We start from the raw sequence: 17,026 nt of genomic DNA, 5'->3' as shown, positions 1-17,026 counted from the left end.
TTGGGGGTACTCTGCTGGAGGATTCTGCTGCGACATTGGCACTGGCAATCACCTTGCTAGGCAGCAACACACGTGCAGGGAGAGAGAGGCTGTGCCACAATCGGCACAGCTGCAGCCGTCAAAGCACCTGCGTCTGTTTCCCTCCGGAGAACTTTGATTTAGAAAAGCCATTTGCCTCTTCTGTATTTAAGTAATGGTAGATAAACTCACAACTGATCTAGGGGCCAGAAAGACTCTCAAACGGAGCCTTTTTCCATTAGCGCCCTTGGCCAGCAAAGACATACAGCTTAGTGATGTTTTGAGGGTTCCTTGGGATGGGTAAGACAGGACAGAGGAGCCGTGAAGTAGTTCCAAGAGTTCAAATGAAGTCTGACTTTGTTAATGCTTTCGGGTAGTTTAAGTGATTGGCATCCCTTTTCTTGTCATGTAAGAGGCTCTTCTCCACGTCATGAAACTGTAGGACACCAGGGACCATTTTTCTCTAGGGGTCTAAGGTGGTCCAGAGCTAGGGTTAGAAGACCAGATCTCTTGATATCTGCAGAAATCCCACGCAGGAAGAGAAATAGAGTGGTTTATCAGGTCTGAGTGGAAATGGAAGTTATAATGCATCCCAGCAATGACCTGTTAGCTGCTGTTAAAAAAAAAAAAAAATTCCAAGGTGAACCTTCATATAGTAGTTCAAGCTGCAGATGTCTTCTGTTTGGCAATCTATATCTTCCTGCATTCTCTGTATACCCAGTCCATTGCTTCTCACTGCTACATGGTGTTTCATATATTAAATGTACCATTTTACTCTATCTGCTCCCTTAGCACCACCGGGCAACTGACTTGCTTCCGAAGCTCTCCTCCTATAAACAGCACAGCACTGGGAGCAGTGGCTCACACCTGTAATCTCAGCACTTTGGGAGGCCGAGGCGGGCGGATCACCTAAGGTTAGGAGTTGAGACCAGCCTGGCCAACATGGTGAAATGCCGTCTCTGCTAAAAATACAAAAAAAAAAAAAAAAAAAAAAATTTAGCTGAGTGTGGTGGTGGGTGCCTATAATCCCAGCTGCTTGGGAGGCTGAGGCAGGAGAATCGCTTGAACCTTGGAGGCAGAGGCTGCAGTGAGCCAATATCTCGCCACTGCACTCCAGCCTGGGTGACAGAGCGAGACTCAGTCTCAAAAAAAAAAAAAAAAAAAGAGGAAAGAAAAAAAAAGCAGCACGATGATGATGCCATCAAGCAGTAAGGTCATCAAGCAATATATTGTCCAAATCAGGACACTCTGAAAGTGAGTGGAGGTGCCACTGATAATTATACTGGGATACATGGCATAAACCAGGAGAGATGGAGAACTGCACAAGAATTTCCCTGGCTACACAACCAGGAGTAAAACTGTGCAAGGATAAATGCAAATTTGATTTCATTAAATGTTTCCAAGTACTACTCCAGAATGGCTCCAGAATGTGCTGGTTTACATGCCCACTAGTACTACACACGGTGCTCGTACTCCCACTTTCCCACACTTTTGCCAATAATTGTTGTTGGCAGAAATTAGAAAGCTAGGAAATTTAATAGCTACAGTTCATTATAATTCATTGTTTTGATTTGCCTTTCCTTAATTACTAAGTCAAGTACTTCTTGAAAAGCTTACCAGCCATGGAGGCTTCCTCCTCAGGAAATTTCCTGTTCATAGTCTTTGCCCATTTTTTCAGTCATTTTACTATTTTCCAGCATTCCTGTTGATTCATTAGAGTTCACTGGTTTTGCTAGATATTAACCTCTAATCTACTTACATTTTACAAGTTATCTTTTCCTAGTTGGTCATCCAACTGATAACTACCCATGGTGTCTTTCCTTGACTTGAAATAACTAATTTTAGGGTAGTCAGGTCGGTTGCTTTTTGACTTATAGTCTGATCTGGGGGTCTTGCCTAAAACATCCTTCCCTCTTGATTACAAACTTAGCCTTTTTTATAGTTTTACCTTTCATACTCAGGTCTATCTGGAGTTTACTTTTATATCCGGTATTCGGTACGGTTCACCTTTTTCTCCTCAAGATTCTGAAACAGTTTTCCCGAAACCATCTTTTCCTTATGCAATGGACTGAATGTTTATGTTCCCCGAAAACTGCTACGTAGAAATCCTAACCCCGGATATGATACAATTAGGAGGTAAAGCCTTTGGGGGTGATTAGATCATGAGGGTGGAGCCATTGTGAATGGGACTGCTGCCCTTATAAAAGGGATCCCAGGGAACTTTCTGTCTTTCCACCAAGTGAGGACACAGAAGCTGGCAGCCTGCAATCTGCAAGTATACCCTCACCAGAACCAGGCCATGCTGGCACCCTGGTCTCAGACTTCCAGCCTCTAGAACTGTGAGAAATACATTTCTGTGGTTTATAAACCACCCAGTCTATGGCATTCTACTATAGCAGCTCGAACTGACCAACGCCCCCTACCTACCTTTTTCCACTGTGGCACCATTAGTATTACCTATCATGTTTCCATACATATGAGTGTATTCTTGAGCTCTCTATCCTATCTACTCAAACTATGCTATCAATGTTCAAATTTTAAAGTTAGTGGCCAACATTTTAAGAAGTTTGGATTCTGATTTTTCAAGACAAGTCAGATTTGATAGGGTTGAGTCTGCATGTCTCACCACACAATAAATTGGAGCAGCAATTGCCCCCTTTATATGGAATATGCTTGCCATCCTGTTACACCCAGCATGGTCTGCATTCATTTATAATACAAGCCTATTCCTCACAGAGAGGTGTTCACGTATTGAAATGTCACTGGAGATAGAGATCAAAAGAAAGTCACACAGGAGAAGTCATTAACTGATGTATAGGACTCTTGTTACATATGCATTAATAAGAATCATTTGTTTAATATCTATTTGATCCCTAACCCTATGCTAACCGCAGGTAGATGGGATAGTGGTATGCATGGAAAGTGGTAGAGGGAAGGAATGAAGAGACAGTGAGAAAAGCAACACAAAATATATCTATGTATATATGATAAACACAAACAATGATTAACCACACAAGCGGAAAGACACAAAACCACACTGGGAATTATGGCCATGAAAGGTCTTGTCATTCTAATGCAGGTGACAGCTAGAGCCTTCAGGGAGAGCTTTATAGGAGGCAGTGTTAGACCTGGGTCTAAGAAGAGAAGTAGGATTTGTTTCAGCAGAAGGAAGAGGATTGGGTTGGGGAGGGAATTTGGGCAAGTCATTAGGACAAGGCTAGCATAAATATCTGTTATACTGAAAACACTTTAAAGTCTAGTTCAGGCTTTTTAGATAAGAAACAATATAAATTTGCTCTGGTTCAAATCACTAATTATCTCCTTGTTTTTAAGATTTCCTGTAGGGGATCTGTCAGAGTGGTGGGAAAAACTATAGGGAAAGGACACAAACCTTCTGAAAGGTCAGAAGATTCTACAGAGCCCTGGGGGAGAATAGCTGAAGGCAGCTGTCCTATAACCCTGAGTAGAGGGTAAGGAGTAGGTACAAGGGAATGTGGGGGAATTTAACTTAAACAGGCTTGTTTACTTATGTTGACCAGGAACTGACCTTTGATCATCTGCCCACGACTTCCCTGAAAGGGGAACAATAAATGTTAATTACCTACAGGTTGTGTTGGCTCCAGGTTTTCGGCATTGTGCCTGCACTGAATAAAAGGAAGCAGCTCCAGCTTCTTGGGGCTGCTCTCTGGCCACTAGAGCCAGGCAGCCACCTAGCTGCTCTTATACTGCATACCTCTGTCTGAGTACTCATTTCATCCACCAGCCAGGGTCTGAAGGACAGACCCGGCAATCTCCTTGGTATGTTTTCAGTCTGATAGGCTTTCAATTGACTCGCCCCAAAGTGCTTCCTTGACTGTGCTCACACTCTCATACTCTCACAGAAGTTAAGAGCTGCTTGCACACATCAACCCAGGCTCAATACATCAGCTGTTATCACCTACAGTTCCCAAAAGGTGCAGAGTACCCCAGCCAGCCGTTATAGACAGAGATAAAATGAAGAGCAATTTAGGAAAACATGACACCAAGCTCAGAGCAACTTGTTTTATGATACTGATAATTTATTATGAGAAATAAAGTAAGTGGAGGCTGCTATATGACATGAGCTGTAGGGCATCAGGAGCTCCACAAACGTTCTTATTTAATGATAGATTCTAATGTGCCCTCTTCCGAGATGAGGAAACCTGGGCTTAGAGAAATTCATGTCCTTTGCCCAAGATTACCCAGCAGAAAAGTTACATAGCCATTCACAGTAATCTACAGGATGAATAGGCCTATAGGTTGGTCCTCTGCTTTGAAACTAGCTATTATCTATGTCCTTGAGAAGTTGTGCTATTAACTTATATTCCACAAATGTTTCCAGATTGATCCAAGGTTCCTAGCAAGTCACGATGAATGTCTTTATTTTTTTAATGTTTAAGTAGCTTTACTGGAATATAATTCACATGTCATACGGTTCACCCACTTGAAGTGTACAAGTCAGTGATCTTTAGTATATGCAAATACATGCACAACCATCACCACAGTTGATGTTAGAACCCTTTCACCACCTCAGAAAGATACCTGTACACTCTAGCTCTCACCCCTAACTCCATGACAGCCTCTCAACCATCAACAACCACTCATCTACTTTCTATATCTATTAATCTCCATCTTCTGGATTTTCCTATGAATAGAATGATGTAATATGTGAACCTCTGTGTCTGGCTCCTTTCAATTAGCATGATCTTTTCAAGGTTTATTCAACTTGTAATATATACCAATATTTCATTTCTTTTAATGACTGAATAATATTTCATTGTATGACTATACCACATTTTGTTTATACATTCATCTGTTGATAGACATCGGGTTGTTTCAACATTTTGGCTATTATGAATAATGCCACTATAACCATTTGTGTATAATTTTTGGTGTGGGCATTTTATTTTTCTCGAGTATAGGTCAAGGAACAGAATTGCTGGGTCATATGGCAACTATGTTTAATGCTTTGAGGAACTGCCAAAGTGTTTTCCTGTGGCTTTATTATTTTACATTCCTACCAGCTGTGTATGAGGGCGCTAATGTCTTGATGCAGAGCTAAGTCCTATTATTCTCATAACCTTAAAAATGGCAGGTGCTGAAATAGTAACTGGCTCAAAAGGAGCTTCATTAGATTTCTAAAGAGACTTATTTATAAAGTTAACCCTTTCTTTGACTAGAGAAATCACTGATCAATAGATCCAGGCAAGACAGAGCTAACATTGTCTTTTATTCTGTCACAACAGAACCCACAGGAATGAATATAATACTTCTCTGGAGGAATATCATTATCATCACTCATCATTATATCATTATCCCTAAGTCTTATTTTTATAATTTCATAAATACTGTCTAGCACTGAATTTAAAATAACAAGGTATCTACTTTTCTTCCTTCCTTCCTTCCTTCCTCAATAATTCAACTCAATGCAAAACACTGGGCAAGAGAAGTAGAAATCCTTGCCAAAGGAGTAGGTGGTGGAGCCCAATACTAACTCAGAAACCCAAGCAAGATAAAGGGGCATTTGTCAGGCAAATGTGATCATCACTGCACTGCAGAAACTTACAACATCTGTGATGTAAGGAGGGATGACAGAAATCCCTTAGGGACACAGCCCAAGTAAGATAAGTAAGGCATTCACACAAGAAGCAGCAACAGCAACAGGAGATTGGTTATACGGGATGAGATTGAGCAAATAAGTAAACATATTGAGGATAATGGGAGCCAGGTCTCACTGTTAGAGACAAGGGAAAGCTAGAATGAAATCTGTGATGCTGAATAGAAATTATAAACATTGGTGTTTTTAATCTATATATAGTCACATAAATATATCTAGATTTAGATGTAGGTGTGTATCCAGCTGTGTGTATCAGAACATACATACTCTATTCCCTAATTCTGTCCACTGAGAGGGCCTGGGAACAATGATACCCCAATAGCAATGTGCTATCCTATAAACAACATCTATGCTCTAAATATCATTCCTCCACTAAAACGAACTAGAGCTGATTGGTCTAGGACTGATGCATGAAAAACACAAAGATATCTTGATATCTTGTTTAGCCAGGAAGTAAGGAATTTCTCCAAGATGGGTGGAGACATTCCAAAAAGACATGGTAGCCAGCTTGAAGAAACTCCCACTGGCCAAATCAAGAATAATTTTTATATAAAAGTGATGATAATGAATTATAACTCATTGAATAGAAACCTATAGGTCTATATGGGTGGAAGGATGATGGATGGATGGATACATAAATATATCCACAAATAAATGCACACAGAGAAGAAAAAGTTCTTTACAGTCAAATGCCAACCAATAGATGCATAAAATGATGGACTTGTAAAATTGCCATTTGACAGCCTCTCATAGTCATAATTCAGGCAGGAAATGTCAATGAATGCTAAATCTAGTGGGTGAAAGCTTGACGAGAAACAGTAAACTTACAGCTTCAAACTCTGTCCCCACAAAATCTTTATTAATCACAAAAAGTAAAAGGAGTGACTTTACAGCGGGCAAACCTGGAAGACACTATCTTAATCAAAGTTAGTTACAAAGTTAACCTCTTTAGTCATAGGATAAATCAAAACCATGTACCACCTAAAAAGGATGCAATAAGAAGAACTCAGCATCACTTCTGCAGTATTCCTGACAAAGATCTATTACTTGCAACTAATCAGGAAAACGTTTTATAAACCCACACTGAAGAACAGCCTACAAAATAACTGTCCTATATTTTTAAGTGGCGACGTCATAAAAGTTAAGGAAAATCTGAGGAACTGTTCCAAATAGAAAGCAAGTAAAAAGGCAACAGGACTAAATGCAGCCTGTGATCCTGAATTGTTCCAATAAAACTTGAATGGAGCTTGCAAATCAGAGAGTAGTGATGGATCAATGTTAACTCCTTGAATTTGATAGTTGTGCTGTGGTAAGTAGGAGAATGTCCTTGATGTGTAGGAAACACACACTAAAACATTTGGGAATGATGGAGCATCGTGTCTACAGCAGACTCAAATGACTTGTAGGAGGAATGTTTACTATTCTTTCAGTTTTCCTACAGTTTAAGAAAAACAATTAGTTGGACAAAGACAATATGGTCAAAAGGCAAGAGAAACAGACAACAAAAAGAAAACCCCCAGGCCAGGCACAGTGTCTCACGCTTGTAATCCCAACACCTTGGGAGGCTGAGATGGATGGATTGCTGGAGCTCAGGAGTTCAAGACCAGCCTGGGCAATAAGGTGAGACCTTGTCTCTACAAAAAAAAATACAAAAATTAGCTGGACATGGTGGTGCACACCTGTAGTCCCAGCTACTGGGGAGGCTGAGGTGGGAGGACAGCTTGAGCCTGAGAGGCAGAGATTGTAGGGAGCCAAGATCACACCACTGCATTCCAGCCTGGGCAACAGAGCAAGGCCCTATCAAGAAAAGAAAAAGAAGGAGGAGGGAGGGAGGGAACAAAGGGAGGGAGAGAACAAAGGGAGGAAGGAAGGAAGGAAGGAAGGAAGGAAGGAAGGAAGGAAGGAAGGAAGGGAGGAAGGAAGGAAGGGAGGGAGGGCGGGCGGGCGGGCAGGCAGGACTACTAGCTGTCCAGATATCAGACACAGACCACAGTAAGTTTGCTTAACGTGGTTAGGGAAATGGGGCAAGGTATAGGATTTGGGGGGAAAAAAACTATAAAAATTTACCAAACTGATATTAGACACAGGTGGAAAGAATTAGTGACATGGCAGATCAGTCAGAAGAAAGTCAGAGTGAAGCACAGACAACAGGATAGGAAAGACGGAGGAAAGGACGAGACACTGGGATTCAGTTAAAAGGACTGACACGGGTTTAACTGTCATCCCAGAAAGAGAGAATAAGAGAGGATGAAGAAAAGTAGTAGGACAAAAGGAGTAGAAGCAATACCAACAGAAAACTGTTAATACCTGGAATGGTGAACTGTATGTGTCAACATGACAGGGTTAACACTATACAGTTCAGCAGGTCCCTTTCTGGCAGGGTTGGCAGGGACTTCGGGAGTGAACACGCATTGTGAACCTGGCACATGGGTGACAGGACTATGATGCTTCTGCAAACTCAGCTGAGCCTTTTTTAAAACATGCTCCATCCAGAGCATCTGCAAGGATGAAGGGGCAATGGGACAGACTCTAGGCAGTATCAGTGCCCTTCAGACAACAAAGGACCCAAAACACAACCCCTTTCAGTAGTCAGATCAAATCTCCTCTTGCAAGAAGCTTTTAATGGGGGGTTAAAGGATACTGAGAGAGCTGGTTACTTCTGGGTGTGTTGGTGAGGGTGGTTCCAGAAGAGGTAAGTGTCTGCATCAGCAACTGAGTAAAGAAGGTCCACCCTCACCTATGTGGGTGAACATCATCCAATATATGTTGAGGACTGAATAGGAAAAAAAAAAAAAAAAAAAAAAAAGGAGAGAGAGAGGAATGTCAAATCCCTCTCTCTGTGTCTTCTTGAGGAGCTGGGGCATTCATCTTTGCCTTCTCTTGGATACTGGGGCTCCTGGTTCTTGGGTCTTCAGACCCCAGGACTTACACCAGCAGCCCCCACCGCAGCTCTCAGGCCTTCAGCCTTAGACTGGGAGGTGTAACATTAGCTCCCCTTGTTCTCGGGCCTTTGGACTCAGACTGAATGACATCACCAGCTTTCCTGGGTCTCTAGCTTGCAGACAGCAGATGGTGGAACTACTCGGCTTCTGTAATCATGCAAGCCAAGACCCATTATCAATCTCCTCTTCTATGTCTATGTATATCCGATTGGCACTGTTTTTCTGAAGAACTTTGATCAATACAACTTTGCAACGGTGTAAATTAATACTTAAAAAGCTCAATGAGCCCTAAATAGGATAAATAAAAAGAAAATCATACCTAGGCTTATCATAGTAATAAGTTGAAAACCAATAACAGAGAAAGTCTTTTTTTTTTTTTTTTGAGACGGAGTCTCGCTGTGTCACCCAGGCTGGAGTGCAGTGGCCGGATCTCAGCTCACTGCAAGCTCTGCCTCCCGGGTTTTTACGCCATTCTCCTGCCTCAGCCTCCTGAGTAGCTGGGACTACAGGCGCCCGCCACCTCGCCCGGCTAGTTTTTTGTACTTTTTAGTAGAGACGGGGTTTCACCGTGTTAGCCAGGATGGTCTCGAACTCCTGACCTCGTGATCCGCCCGTCTCGGCCTCCCAAAGTGCTGGGATTACAGGCTTGAGCCACCGCGCCCGGCCCAGAGAAAGTCTTAAAAGCAGCTGTAGAAGTCAGGATGAGGAGAAAACAAAGAACCTTCGATACAACAACAGAGACCCACTTAGATCTGACTTCAACACCAACTAGGGAAACCAGAAGCCAGTGAATGAGACTTTCAAAGTGCTCAAAGAGAGTAACTGCCACGTAGAACTCTATACCCATTGAAAATATCCTTCAATAATGTAGGTGAAATGAAGACATTTTCAGACCAAAGAAATCTAGGAAAATTTAACACCAGCAGACACATCAAGAAGACACTAAAGGGAGTTTCTTCAGGGAGGAGAAAAATGAAGCCAAATGGAAGCTCAGAGCCATAGAAAGGAACAAAGAGCTGTGAAAAGGTTAACTGTGGCTAAGTCTAAATTAAATATAACGTTGACTATGAATTCATAATTACTAATGGTTAACATTAATTTATCTTGTATTAATAGATCAGTGATGCACCGTGGGATTTAAAGTCTATATAGAAATAAAATTCAGAGCAAAAATAGCTTAGAAGTTGAAAGAAGAAGAACGGAATTAAAATGTTCTAAGGTCCTTGCATTGTCCAGGGAAAAACAGATTATACCTTAATAAGTCGAGGATATACAATGTAATCTCTTGTATAACCACTGAAAGTTTATAAAAGCATACAGAATTACCATACTAATAAGGGAAAATGAGTATAGAAATAATCAATCCAAAAGATGTCAGGAGAGGAGAGGAAAAAGAATTGTAAAGAAAGCTAGTATACTATGTTGCTATCAGACAAAGTAGACTTAAAGATAGAAAAAACCAGTTCTAGCACCAAAAACATCCTTCATAATAACAAAATGGTCAATTTAACAAGCCTCCAAACATGAGCAAAAAATTGACAAACTGCAAAAAAATAAACTCAGAAGTGAAAAACTAAACAAAAAGCAAACAATATAGAAAAATTGAACATAATTAACATATTGACCAACAGACATATCTAATGGATCAGTTGTGCCTGCCAAGTACAGCGTATACATTGTTTAAAAAAAAAAACACACACACACACAGAGAACATTACAAAAATTATCCCTTTGCCAGACCTTATTCACATCTCAAAAAGTGTCACAGAATAAAGAGAATTGCTTTAATGTGATAAAAAATTTGTATTAAAAAGCCTACAGAAAACATCATTCACATTCATGAAATATTGAAAGCTTCCTCTTAAGCTCAGGAATGAGGCAAGAATGCCCACTATCATTTCTATACAACATTATACTGGAAGTAAAAGAGATAAGATTTGAGGTTTGAAACAGAAAAATGGAATTGTCACTATTTGCAGTTGGCATGATTGTGGTAGAAAATCCCAAAAGTATACAGATAAATTATTAGAATAAACTTAGCAGCACTGCCACATAAGCATAAGGTATATGTTAAAATGTAAATTATATTTCTGGATGTGAAACAAAATAAACTTAAATATAACATTAACATCAAAATATATCAAAATAACAAGGAATAAATCTAACAAAAAGCCCTTAAGAGCACTCCACAGAAATCTGTGAGACGGGCAGAAAGGAAAGAAACCTGAACAAATGAAGACATGCACCACTGAGTCATAATTTGATGACTTGATGTTGCAAAAACTTCAATCCTCCCAAATTAATCTACACATTTAATCAGATCAAAATTTGAGCAGATTTTCTGTAAATATTGACAAGATGATTCTAGAATATAACTGGAAAGGCAAAGGGCCGAAAGCTATTGGTGAAAGTCACCAGAAACGCAGACTTGCTCCACCAGATCCTCCAGACAGATCATTAAGCTTCAGTAGTTAGGAGAACGTGGTACTGGGCTAAGAATACACAGAGAGATCAATAATGAGAATGAAGTGTCCAGAAGCTGACTCACTCATGGCATTGGGACAACACCATCACTGCAGGGCAGCAGAGATGCTTAATAGCAGTCAATCAAGTAGAAACTCATACGGAGAAAAAGAAGTGAAACTTGACCCCCACTTGACACCATAGATCAAAGTCAGTTACATGCAGATTGTAGATTTCAATGTGAAATCAAAACAAAACTTTTTCTACTTTTCTTTTTCCAGACAGAGTCTTGCTCTGTCACCCGAGCTGGAGTGCAGTGGTACAATCTCGGCTTACTGCAAACTCCGCCTCCTGGGTTAGAGAGATTCTCCTGCCTCAGCCTCCCGAGTAGCAGGGATTACAGGCGCCCGCCACCACACCCACCTAATTTTGTGTTTTTAGTAGAGACAGGGTTTCACTGTGTTGGCCAGGCTGGTCTTGAACTCCTGACCTCAAGTGATCCGCCCACCTCAGGCTCCCAAAGTGCTGGGATTACAGGTGTGAGCCACCACACCCGGCCAAAAGAAAAATGTCTTGACAATGATAGAGAATACCTCTATGGCTGTGGTAAAGGTGGGCGGGCAATACTTCTTAAATGAGACACAAAAAGCACCAACAATTAGGGAAAAAATTGATAAATTAGATATCAAAGTTAAAAACGTCTCCCATTTCTGTGACTAGTCTTTCTACTCTCTTATTATTGTTTCTTGATGAAGGAAAGAAATTTGTAACACCTATAACCAAGAAAAGATTCATATTCTCATTATAGAAAGAACTTCCCCAAATCAATAAGGCAAAAAACTCAATTAAAACATAGACAGGACTGGATGCAGTGGCTCACACCTGTAATCCCAGCACTTTGGGAGGCCGAGGCAGGAGGATTGCTTGAGTCCAGGCGTTCCAGACCAGCCTACACAACACAGTGAAACCCTGTCTCTATAAAAAATACAAAAATTTGCTGGGCATATTGGTGTGCGCCTGTGGTCCCAGCTACTCAGGAGGCTGAAGTGGGCTGATGGCTTGAGCCCAGGAGGCTAAAGTTGCAGTGAGTCGAGATTGTGCCACTGCACACCAGCCTAAGCAACACAGCCAGACCCTGTCTCAAATCAAAAACAAAACAAAAATAGACAGGAATATTTGGACAAAGCATTTCACAAAAGAAGGTATTTAAAATGGCCAATATGAAAAGATGCTCACCCTCATTATTCACGGGAAAAGCCAATTAAAACCACAATGAAATTCAAACACATACCCACCATAATAGCCAACATTGGATCAACAACTCCAAGTGTTGAAAAAGTTGTGGAACAATAGGAACTCGCAGACCCTACTGATGTAAGCATCAAGTCATGCAAACACTTTGGAAAACTGTCTGCTATGATATTTTAAAGTTGAGCATCCATCTGCTCTATGACCTAGCAATTCTACTCCCAGGTACCTGGCCAAATGCATTCACAGGTGCACCAACATATTACCAGAATGCTCACAGATGCATTCATTATTCATAATGGCCCCCAAATGCAAATAATCCAAGTTTTCATCAACAACAGAACAAAATGAAAGGGTATATTCACACAATGGAACCCACCCAGGAATAAAAGTGACCAAAAAATACATACACCATCGATGATTCTCAAGGTTGGAGGAAAAAGCCAGACATAAAATACATGCATAACTATATTTAGTTTTATCTTTTTGGACTTCATAGAATCATTAGCCTGAGGGATCAGGATGGTAGTCCCCTTTAAGGATGGTGGCTGGTAATCGGGAGGACCCCCCAGTGAGGCTCCTGGGGCTTGCAATGTTCTCTGGACACAGCAGCTCCATCTTACCACTATCTGTGTTCTTGCTGTTGTTATATTTCAATAAAATTTACTTTTAAAGGTCTGGGTGGATTCAAATCTAACTTAATAACTCTTACCCTAAAGCAGTAGGACAACTGAGAGCATTGCCATTATTCCCTTGAATTGTCCAAAACAAACTTGTATAGTTGTAATTTTTTAAACAATTAAACATTGAATTGGAGCAGTACATTCACTTTCACCAAGAAGGTTTTCTATTCCCCAACCACTGTCACTGGAAAAGCCTTCACATTTGAGGAGTGGCCTACGAAATGAAGGTGAGTGCTACTTTCTCTTACTGATGTCTTTGTTTCCCCTTGTTCTACTTAAGCATTTTCCTAAGTACAATGAAAAGTATGATATCGGATCCTAGGAAGTCTTTCTGCCTGGATTTGAGAGCAGTACCTAGCACGGACACGGCCTCAAACATTAACGGATAAAGGGGCACAGTCTGAGATTTGGTGAATTGGTTTTTTGCTAGGGGTGGATTTCTCTAAGGAGACGGCAGGGAGCTGCTCCATCAAGCATGGGCTTAGCGTTCTCAGTTTTGTGTCACTAAGGTGATCGTGTCATTTATTGCCAAACTGGGACACTAGAAGGTGAAAGGGGGTGCTATTAATAAATATGAGGTATAAACCGGGAGTGTTTTAGGCAAACTGGGATATAAGGCTACACGCCAGCTTGGTACTAAGAACTCACTTGCTACAGAAACCTCAGAATGTAAACCCAGGATCCCCCAGGATTAGAGCTGTGCTGTCAACCATGTTATTAAAACAGGGTAATTGTGCTTTCTTACTTTCTACAAAACAGCTAATGCCATTAGCTCTGAAATAGAAACCTGTGCTAAATGCATCTTTTATGAGATGCAGGGCTTTTTGTACTTTTCCTGGCTGATTTGCTGGGTGCCAAATACCATTTCTCGGCGGAAGAGTACCTGGGGCATCCTTTGCCAACGTGACCGAGGCATGCCGAGACCTAACCTTCCTTCCGATTGCCTCTCTTAGGCTTTTCCAAGTCAGTAGGTGGGGGGGAATTCCGGGTTGTTAAAGGCCAGGAGACCCCAGGGCTCACAATAGGAGCTCAATAAATCTTTGTTAAAGGGATCACACCACAGTGTTCTCCCCAGGCCCTCTCTTTGCTGCATTCCCTCCAAACATCCAGCTTTTGCTTCTATGTCTCTCTCTGCCTGGGATGCCCCTACCTTTTGTTCGCCAGGTTAACTCCTTCCAGCCTTCAGTTCTCAGTCCTGACATCATGTCCTCACGAAAGGCATCTGTGATTGCCTGAGTAGGTCGACGTCTGTGTCACACACGTAACGGACCTCCTGGGGGAATCAGGTTTTGATCTGAGATTCAGTGACTTTCGTTTTCTAGGGTAAGGCAATCGAGGCAGTCCCCCAGGTGCAAAAGGGAAGCGGAGACCAAAAAAATCTCAATAGTCAAGAAAAGTAGTATCTTAATTCCAAATATTTCAAATTGAATGCAAAAATCAAAATTTTAAATAAAGGCAGGGTCGTGAGGCAGGGCTTCAAGTCCAGATGGCTAAGCCACATCCCCAGGGTTTCTGATTCCCAGGTCTGGGGTGGGGCCGGAGGATCTGCGTGTCTAACAGGCTCCCGGGAGACACTGGTGCTGCTGATACTGACTCCACCTCCCACCCTCTGCATCAAGGTATAGGAAAGTAATTACTTCAACTCCAGGAGCAGAAATGGGCAGGAAAGCACCCACTTCTAAGCAGCCATTGCACTATGAGATAAATCAACACATGTGACAGTCTAATTCCCTGTAGTAGGTTAAATAATGCCCCCTTCAAAGATGTCCATGTCCTAATACCCAGAATCTGGGCATATGTTACCTTATGTGGCCAAAGGGACTTTGCAGATGGGACTGTGTGAAGGAGCCCGAGGTGGGGAGATGATCCTGCATGCCCAGGCAGGCCTGGTTCTTCACCACAGTCTCTGTAAGAGGGAAGGCGATGTGATGATGGAAGCAGAAATCAGAGCAATATGCTTGGAAGACAGAAGACAGGGCCGCCAGCCAGGCAGTGCAGGTGGCTAACAGAAAAGGCAAGGACATCAGTGCCGTTTCATTTCTGTGGTTTCTTCAAACACCCTGAGCTCTTTCCGCCTTCAGGGCCTTTGCGTGTGCTGCTGTCTGAGCTGGAATGTCTGTGCAGGGCTTTGGTTCATGGACCTGTCCATGAACATCTCCAACAGCAACAAAATGAGAGTACAATTCCCAGCAGGGGGCTGGGCATGGAGGCTCATGCCCGTAATCCCAGAACTCTGGGACGCCAAGGTGGGCAGATCACTTGAGCCTAGGAGTTCAAGATCAGCCTGAGTAACTGGACCAAACCCTGTCTCTACAAAAACAACATAAAACTGGCCAGGCACGGTGGCTCACACCTGTAATCCTGGCACTTTGGGAGGCTGAGGCGGGTGGATCACCTGCGGTCAGGAGTTCAAGCCCAGCCTGGCCAATATGATGAAACCCCGTCTCTACTAAAAAGACAAAAAATTAGCTGGGCATGGTGGCAGGCGCCTACAATCCCAGCTACTCAGGAGGCTGAGGCAGGAGAATTGCTTGAACCAGGAGGTGGAGGTTGCAGTGAGCCAAGATTGTGCCATTGCACTCCACCCTGGGCAACAAGAGTAAAACTTCATCTCAAAACAAAAAAACATAAAACTTAGCCAGGTGTGCTGGTATGTGCCTGTAAGTCCCAGCTATTTGGGAGGCTGAGGTGGGAGGATTACTTGAGGCTAGGAGGCCAAGGCTGCGGTGAGCCAAGATCATGCCACTGCACTCCAGCCTGGGCAACAGAGTAAGAGCCTGTCTCAAAAACAAAAACAGAAACAAAGACAAAAACAGTTCCTAGTAGGGCCTGAGGATGAGAAGGGAAACCCATGATGCCAGAGACTAGAACAGGACAGCCCTACGGAGATCTCTTTCAGCAATTCGAGCGTCAGGCAGATGACAGGTAACAAAACCCAACTCAAAAGGCTTGAGCAATAACTGGTCTAAAGACATTAGTCGGGCCTGGTGGAGCACACCTGTAGTCCCAGGTACTCAGAAGGCTGAAGCAAGAGGATCGCTTGAGCCCAGGAGTTGGAGGCTGCAGTGAGCTACGATCACACCACTGCACTCCAGCCTGAGCGACAGAGAGAGACCTTGTCTCTAAAAAAAATAATAATAAATAAATAAAAATAAAAAATAAGGGGATTTGTCACCCCAAAACCAGTCTCAAGGTAGATGTTATGGACTGCACTGTGTCCCCAAAAGTTTCTACGTATAAGTCCTACCCCCTAGAACTTCAGAATGCAGCCTTGGAGATGAGGTCTCTACAGAGGTCATCAAGTTAAAATGAAGGCATTAGAGTGGCCCTGAGCCAATATGACTGATGTCCTTATTTTAAAAGGGAGGTTTGGATACAGGCACACACAGAGGGAAAAAGCCACGTAGAGATGAAGACGGAGACGGGGAATGCTTTTACAGGTAAAGGGAGGCTAATGATTGCCAGAAAACCCCCCGGGAGTTGGAGAGGCATGGAACGGATTCTTCCTCACAGCCTCCAGAAACAACCCACCCTGCCAGCACCTTGACCTCAGACATCCAGCCTCCAGAATTGAGATTCAGTAAATGTCTGTAGTTTAAGCCATCTCTTTTGTGGTACTTCGTCACCATCACGGCAGCCCTAGCAGAGACCACGACAGTTCCGTGATGGTTAATGCCATGGCTCCACGGCATCATCTGGGACTCAGGTCCCCTCCACCCTTTGTGTGCTGCCCCCGCCACCCCTGGTGAGTCAGCATTGCCTTATCACCTCCAAACAGCTGCCACACACAGGCATGAGAAAGCCCAAGAAAAGAAGGGCTATTTCTCCCCCATGCATCTCATTAAGGGAAAAGAAACCCTTTTTAGGAGTTCTCTGGGAAACTGTGCCTTGCATCTCACTGGCCAGATAGCATTCCCTGGCTAGGCCAGGTCAGCAGCTGCGGGAATGGTTTTCCCCACTCCCGATATTCCCATGTGGCTGGTGGAAGGTCATCCTTCCCTACAGAAGGTGGTGAAGGGTGGACCCCAGTTTGACTT

The 17,026-nt window shown here is 42.7% G+C and overlaps 1 protein-coding gene across 1 annotated transcript in view; it reads left to right on the top strand.

Annotated features, from left to right (window-relative positions):
• Positions 1-17,026, top strand: part of DHRS3 (dehydrogenase/reductase 3) — a 1,035,619-nt gene that overhangs the window by 189,081 nt on the left and 829,512 nt on the right. The window lies entirely within an intron of this gene.

This window comes from Macaca thibetana, chromosome 1 (genome assembly GCF_024542745.1).
Source record: "Macaca thibetana thibetana isolate TM-01 chromosome 1, ASM2454274v1, whole genome shotgun sequence".
NCBI lineage: Eukaryota > Metazoa > Chordata > Mammalia > Primates > Cercopithecidae > Macaca > Macaca thibetana.
Note: the sequence above shows the minus strand (reverse complement) of the source record. Positions and strands in the feature narration are given on the sequence as shown.